The sequence below is a fragment of the Oryctolagus cuniculus genome, chromosome 11, assembly GCF_051225735.1.
Source record: "Oryctolagus cuniculus isolate XC-2025 breed Fujian yellow rabbit chromosome 11, ASM5122573v1, whole genome shotgun sequence".
Classification (NCBI taxonomy): domain Eukaryota; kingdom Metazoa; phylum Chordata; class Mammalia; order Lagomorpha; family Leporidae; genus Oryctolagus; species Oryctolagus cuniculus.
In genome coordinates, this window is record NC_142877.1 from 10696232 (window position 1) to 10702724 (window position 6493).

The 6493-nt window shown below is 66.2% G+C and overlaps 1 long non-coding RNA gene across 1 annotated transcript; it reads right to left on the reverse strand.

Moving 5' to 3' along the window:
* Positions 1 to 3878: 3878 nt before the first annotated feature.
* LOC149123326 (uncharacterized) lies at positions 3879 to 6455 on the reverse strand. The gene is made up of 3 exons (XR_016215773.1): positions 6324 to 6455; positions 4625 to 4812; positions 3879 to 4024 (listed from the first exon to the last, which is right to left on the reverse strand). It is a non-coding gene; the product is annotated as an uncharacterized LOC149123326 (long non-coding RNA).
* Positions 6456 to 6493: the final 38 nt, after the last annotated feature.

Sequence of the window (6493 nt, forward strand, 5' to 3'; positions counted from 1 at the left end):
CAAACCCTTCTGTTCTCCACGACGCCCGAGTCTGGGCCAGGCTGCCGCGGCCAAGAGGCTCGGGGACCCCAATGGCTGGGGGACTTCCCGGTCACCCCGTGGCGCCCGTCTGTTGCAGGTCTGGGTGGGTTTCTGTGCTCTGGCGTCTGCTGAGCGGGCACAGCCGCTGTTATTTCGGTGGGCTGGGCCGAGGCGGCCCCGGGGCACCTTGGGAAAACCGGGTCCCCCTGGGTGATCTAGAACTGGGGGTTGCAGCAGGGGCCTGGCTGTGTGAGGCAGCCGCCGCGCCCCTTCCTGGACTGCACACCCTTTCCAGCCCCGTTGGAGACGACTTCCTGCTCCCCCCACCTCCGACCAGCAGCCTGGCCCCTTGGGGCAGAAGAGGATGGGCCGCCGCAGCAGAGCCGGCCTCCGGCCGCCGAACCCCGTCTCATCTCGAGCAGTTTCTCCCCTTAGCGCCGTCTGATGGGGATGGAGGCCCAGAGAGGCAAGCCAGCTCGTCCAAGGTCACGGCCAGGAAGGGCGGGAGGGCGGTGGGGGCCCACCAGCCACCAGCTGGAGAGAGAGAGAAAGAGAGAGAGAGAGAGAGAAACTTCCATGCGCTGGTTCACTCCCCACATGGCTGTGACAGTTGAGGTTGGGCCAGGCTGAAGCCAGGAGCCAGGAGCTCCATCCGGGTCTCCCACGCAGGTGCAGGGAGGGGTTGGAGCATCTTCCGCTGCTTTCCCAGGCACTTTAGGAGGGAGCTGGATGGGAAGTGGAGCAGCCGGGGCAGCGCCCACGTGGGATGCCGGCACTGCAGGCGGCGGCCCAGCCCGCGGTCCACAGCGCCAGCCCGAATTCCACTTTTAGAGCCACGGTTTCACGTCTGCAGAATGGGGGCAGTGCAGGGTCCCCGCTGCTGGCTGGTTGGGAAAAACGCCCCAAGGTTATGTCCATTGCTGTATTTTTTAAGGTTTATTTGTTTGTTTATTTGAAAGAAGGAGCAACAGAGGGGGCGGGGAGAGATCTTTCTGCTGATTCATTCCCCTAATGGATGCACTAGACAGTTCTGGGCCAGGCCAATGCCAGGAGCCAGGAACTAGGAACTCCGTCCGGGTCTCCCACGTGGGTGCAGGGACCCAAGCACCTGGCCGTCCTCCACTGCCTCCCCAGGGCATTAGCAGGGAGCTGGGCGGGAAGTGGAGCAGCCGGGACTCGAACCATGGGCCACCTGTCCCACTGCGCCCTGACGCTGGCCCCCACAGACACGGCCAAAAGCCGCCTGCGACGCCTGCTCACCTCCGATCCAGTGACGCCCTGGGAAAGCAGCGGAAGACGGCCCGAGTCCTTGGGCCCTGCCACCGCGTGGGAGACCCTGAGAAAGCTCCTGGCTCCCGGCTCCGGCCTGGTTCTGCCTCGGCCATTGCAGTCGCCTGGGGCGTGAGATCCCCCTCTCTCCGGAACTGTGCCTTTCAAACAAGTAGCTCGGCCTTTAAGAACAGAAGAGCGCTTGGGGGTGGCTCTGCAGTGCGGTGGCCACGACGGCGCGGGACGTGCCCAGCCCACGCTGCAGGGCCTGGGTCTGAGTCAGCTCTGCTCGCTCCGGCCTCCTGCGAACGCGCACGCGCACGCGCACGCAGCAGGCAGCAGGCAGCAGAGACGGCGCAAGTCCTGGGGTCCCCGCCACCACGAGGGGCCCCGGCAGAGTTCCTGGCTCCTGGCTGTGCAGGCATCTGGGGAGTGAAGGAGCACATGGGTGAACCCCCCCCCCTTCAAATAAATACAAACACAATGTTGTCAAGGGCTCAGTGGGCGCGGAGCCCGCAGCGCCACGCCGAGGTTTCCGCTCAAAGCCACCGAACACCGCCGTTCAAGCAAACCCGTGCGCAGACGTCGTGGGAGCAGCCGCAGCGCCTCCCAGGGGCCGGGGCCCAGCCCCGAGTAGCACTCAGCCCTGAAAAGCCCCCAGGCCGCGCGTGCTGCAACCCGGGTGCGGGACCCAGAAGGCTCCGCCCACGCGGAATGCCGGCTGAGAGACGGGAAGCAGGCTGCGGACTGCCCCGCAGCCGGGTGGTTCCCTTGGGGCGGTGGAAGCTTCTGGAACCAGCCAGCCGTGATGGCTGCACAACACTGCGGCGAGGCTAAGTCCACGCCGGGGAACGGCGCGCTGTAAGCTGGTCCGAGTGGTGAATTTCCCCCGGATTTGACCACAGTAGGAAAAGAGGAATAGCGCAGGGCCTGGCATCCAGCAGGCGCCCACCCGTGGGCAGCCACGCTTGGTACGGGTATTTCCGGGGGCTCTCGCTGGGCTTGGGCTTGGGCGAGGCGGACGGTCCATGGGACAGGGCACCATTCTCCTGGCCGTCAAAACAAATCGCGCCTCTGCACGGGGCTTCCTGCTCCGCCCGGAGGGAGCCCCACCCGCGGACAGCGTAATTGTGGGACAGGCAGGCGGCCTGCCCCGCCCCACCCCCCACTAAACAGAGGCTGCGGTGCCACGGGCGTGGAGTTCAAGCAGGGAAGGCTTCTTGGAGGAGGAGGTACAGAGGCCAGAGGCAGTGAGGGAGGAGCCCAGTGGACGTCTCTGTGACTGTGCAATGCTGCACCACGCACCCCTGCCCGCCCAGCTCTGCCAGGCTCCCTCCCCTCTGCGTCGGTAGCGCCTCCTCTCACAGGCACCAGCTTGCTCTGCCCCCAGCGCCCCTGCACTGCTGCTCACCCTGCCAGGAACAGTTTCCCCACACCTCCCTGGACCAGCTCCTTCTCGGGTCTCAGCTCAAACGTCACCTCCTCACGGAGGCCTTCCTGGATTTCACCAACTCGAGGTCCTTCCCATCACTCTCTGTAACCTCCACTTCACACAGATCCCGTCTTAGTCATTTGTCCTCCCCAAATTATCTTTCCTTCCGTCTATTACCTGCCTCCCTCGTGGGACCATCAGCTCCATAACACCAAGCGTTCTGTCGGGCTCGTTCTCGACGTGTCCCCCCGATGTATGTCCTGTGCCTGCAACGGGAGCTGGCACACAGTAGGTGCTCAAGGAATAGCTGTGGAAGCGAATGGAGCCTTCTTGGTAGACATGAGGGGCTCTGACCCAGACAGGGCCGGACATCCCCCAGCACACACAGGTGGAGCGAAGGCGGCTCCCGGGCCCCTCCCAGCGCAGGACCCACGTGGGGAGCTGCTGAGGGTCTGCTTGCAGGCAGGGGCTGGGGACAGGCAGGAAGCCTCGCGGGGACCCCTGCCCCGCCTCATGATGCCCCTCTGTCCCGCTGCAGGCCCCCACCCCGGGCTGTGCCGGCCTCCAGCTGGGGGGACACACGGGGCTTTCCCAGGTAGGTGAGGGCTGGGGCAGGCAGCAGGTGCAGGCGGCTGCCCCGGTGGCTCAGCGCTCCCGACACTGCCATCCAGGAAGTGAGCGGGGGTGACTGAGAGCCCGCTGCGAGGGGCGCGGGCCCACAGCCAGGACAGCTGCCCAAGGGACCCGGCCAGGCGTGCGCACTTCCCGGAGCCCCGGTCCCCTCCTGGGCAACACTCGGAGACCGTGAGACAGGGCTGGGGCACCTGCTGTGGGCCCACGGGGGGCCCTGCCTAGGTCACAAGCAGGAGAGCAGTGTTTAACCTTGAACCTCGCAGTAAAGACCCCTGCGTGCGTGCGTGCGTGCGTGTGCAGGCGCGACTCCCCGCTGCGGCTCCGGGCCCCAGCGTCCGCTAACGCAGACTCCAGGCAGGGGGACGCTCAGGGTTTCATCGGCTGCGCCCACGGGGGAGGGCTGCCTTGAATGCCAGCTCCCGGCTTCGCCCCTCCCCCAGCGCCACCCCAGCCCCCACCAGCCTCTGGGCGGGGATCGGTGGCCTGTGTCTCTCTCTGCCTCTCAAGGAAAACTGTCAAATGATTTTTTTTTAAAAAAGGAACGTGTTTGCTGTTTATCTGAAGGTCAAGCTGATTTTCGGATTTGTGTTGTGTTCCATCTCGTCCGTTGCGTTTGCCGAATCTCGTGCTGTCCGGGTCTGGCATGAAACAAGTGCGCGCTCATGTCCCCTGAATGAATGAATGAATGAATGAGGCTCCCCAGCGTTAGCTGAAGGCACACAGGAGCGGACACGCGGGGACGGCCTCGCTGCCGTGGCGGGTGGCGTGTCCCCGCGCACGGTTCCACAGAACACGCACAGAGCATGCCGCGACCTCAGGCTCCCGAGAGCCACCGGGAGCAGCCGGGACTTGCAGAAGGAAATGACTCACGCAAGCCCCTCCAGGCCTGTCTCTCCGCAGCCGCTGCCGGCCTCACTTCCCGGCAGGCAGCCGTAATAAGCCCGCCCATCCCCGCACATGTGACCGCTTCAGCCCCACCAAGCTGGGACGGCCGCCAAAGGAGAAACTGGGGCGCAGAGAGGCGCCGGCAGCACCCCCGGGCCACTGCGCCCTGCAGGGGCTCTCGGCCGTGGTCTGCAGAGCACCAGGCTCAGCGGACAGCTGGCGACGCCCGCAGCCCCACGCCCGCCCGCTCCAGCCGCCCCGTCCAGGGCTGGACGAGGAATCACTCAGCCTGGGCCAAGTGCCCGAAGGAAATTCCTGCCCGGGCTGCTCCCTGCCCGTCCCCGGCTCCGCAGCCGGGAACCACCTCCCCCAAGGCCCTCTCACCTCCTGGCAGCACCGACAGAGGTGGACACTCAGGACAGCTCTGAGCTGGCAGACTGTGGGCGGTGGGCGGCCACTCCAGCTACACCGCAGCGCTGCGGTCACTCAGTCACTCAACAAACATCCATGCAGGGTCTACTGGGCCCCTTCCTGATTGGTTGTTGGGCGGAGTGGATCAGATGAGTAAGACCCTAGCAAGCAGCAGCAAGTGTTCGTGTCATTGTCCCTCTCCCCTGAGCACCTACTGTGTGCGAGGCCTGTGGGAAAGACACGTTCACGCCAGGAAGGCACAGCGAGGCTGGGAGTGGAAGCTGCTGGAGCCAGATAACCCGTGCGGACGCACAGCAGACCCGGTGCTCGGCGTGGGCCCCTCTGCCCAAGTGGTAGGACCCTCGTCTCTCTCCCTCCTTTTCCAAATACAGTAAATAAATAAACCTTCTAAAAGGAATGGACCAAGACCGTCTTCAAGGCCCTCTAATGCCCAGCCCCCCTCAGGCAGGGTCCCTGGACCACGTGGGTGGAGGCTGCCCAGGAGCCCCGCCCTCGATGCACACCTGCGCACCTGCTTGTGTGACTACTGCTGCGGCCGGCGCTGTGCTGGGGCCTGCCCAGGACCGAGGTGCAGGCCAGGCCGGCAGGGGTGAGGCGGGCAGGGGTGAGAGCCGGGCCCAAGGCTCTGCTTCTTCTCACATAGGAAGAAGAGGGGGAAGGGGTGGGGGGAGGGGAAGGAGGAAAGGAAGAGGGAGGGAGGCAGACAGAGGAAGAGATGAAAAAGAGAGAGAAAGAGGGAGGGAGGGAGAGACACAGAGAGAGAGAGACACAGACAGGAGGGAGGAGGAGGGGAGGAGAGGAGGAGGTGGAGAGGGAGGAGGGGGAGGAGAAGGGGGAAGGGAGGAGGAGGAGGGAGAGGAGGAGGGGAGGAGGGGAGGAGGGGGAGGGAGAGGAGAGGGAGGGAGAGGAGGAGGGGGAGGAGGGGGAGGGAGAGGAGGAGGGGAAGGAGGGGGAGGGAGAGGAGGAGGGGAAGGAGGGGGAGGCAAGGAGAGGGGGAGGGGAGGAAGGGAAGAAGGGGGAGGGGAGGAGGGGAGGGAGGGGAAGGAGAGGAGGGGGAGGGAAGGGAGGGAGAGGAGGGGGAAGGGGAAGGAGGGAGAAAGGAAGGGAGAGGGGAAGGAGGGAAAAAGGGGAGGGGGAGGAGGGAGAGAGGAGGGGAGAGGGGGAGGAGGGGGAAGGGGAGGGAGAGAGGAGGAGAGAGGGGGAGGAGGGGGAGGGGAGGAGGGGGAGGGGGAGGGGAGGGGGGAAGGAGGGGGAGGAGGGGGAGGGGGAGGGGAGGGGGGAAGGAGGGGGAGGAGGGGGAGGAGGGGGAGAGGAGGGGGAGGAGGGGAGGAGGAGGGGGAGGAGGGGGAGAGGAGGGGGAGAGGAGGGGGAGGGGGAGGGGAGGAGGAGGGGGAGGAGGGGGAGAGGAGGGGGGAGGAGGAGGAGGGGGAGAGGAGGGGGAGGGGGAGGGGAGGAGGAGGGGGAGGAGGGGGAGAGGAGGGGGAGGAGGGGGAGGGGGAGGGGAGAGGAGGGGGAGGGGAGGAGGGGAGGGGGAGGGGAGCAGGAGGGGAGGGAGGGGGAGGGGGAGGGAGAGGGGAAGGGGAGGGAGGGGGAGGGAGGAGGAGGGAGGGGGAGGGAGGGGGAGGGGAGGGGGGGGAGGACGCGCTCTCACCTGCCCCCAGCCCGGCGCAGCCAGTCCCAGCCAGTCCCAGCCAGACCACACGCTCTCATTCCTCCCGACTTTTGTGCTGGAGACAGGAAGCACGGTCCCTCGGGAACTCAGAAATAGCTGCGCTCAGAGGCGGGCAGGCAGGGCCAGGAGGAGCCCGGCTGAGGCGGGAC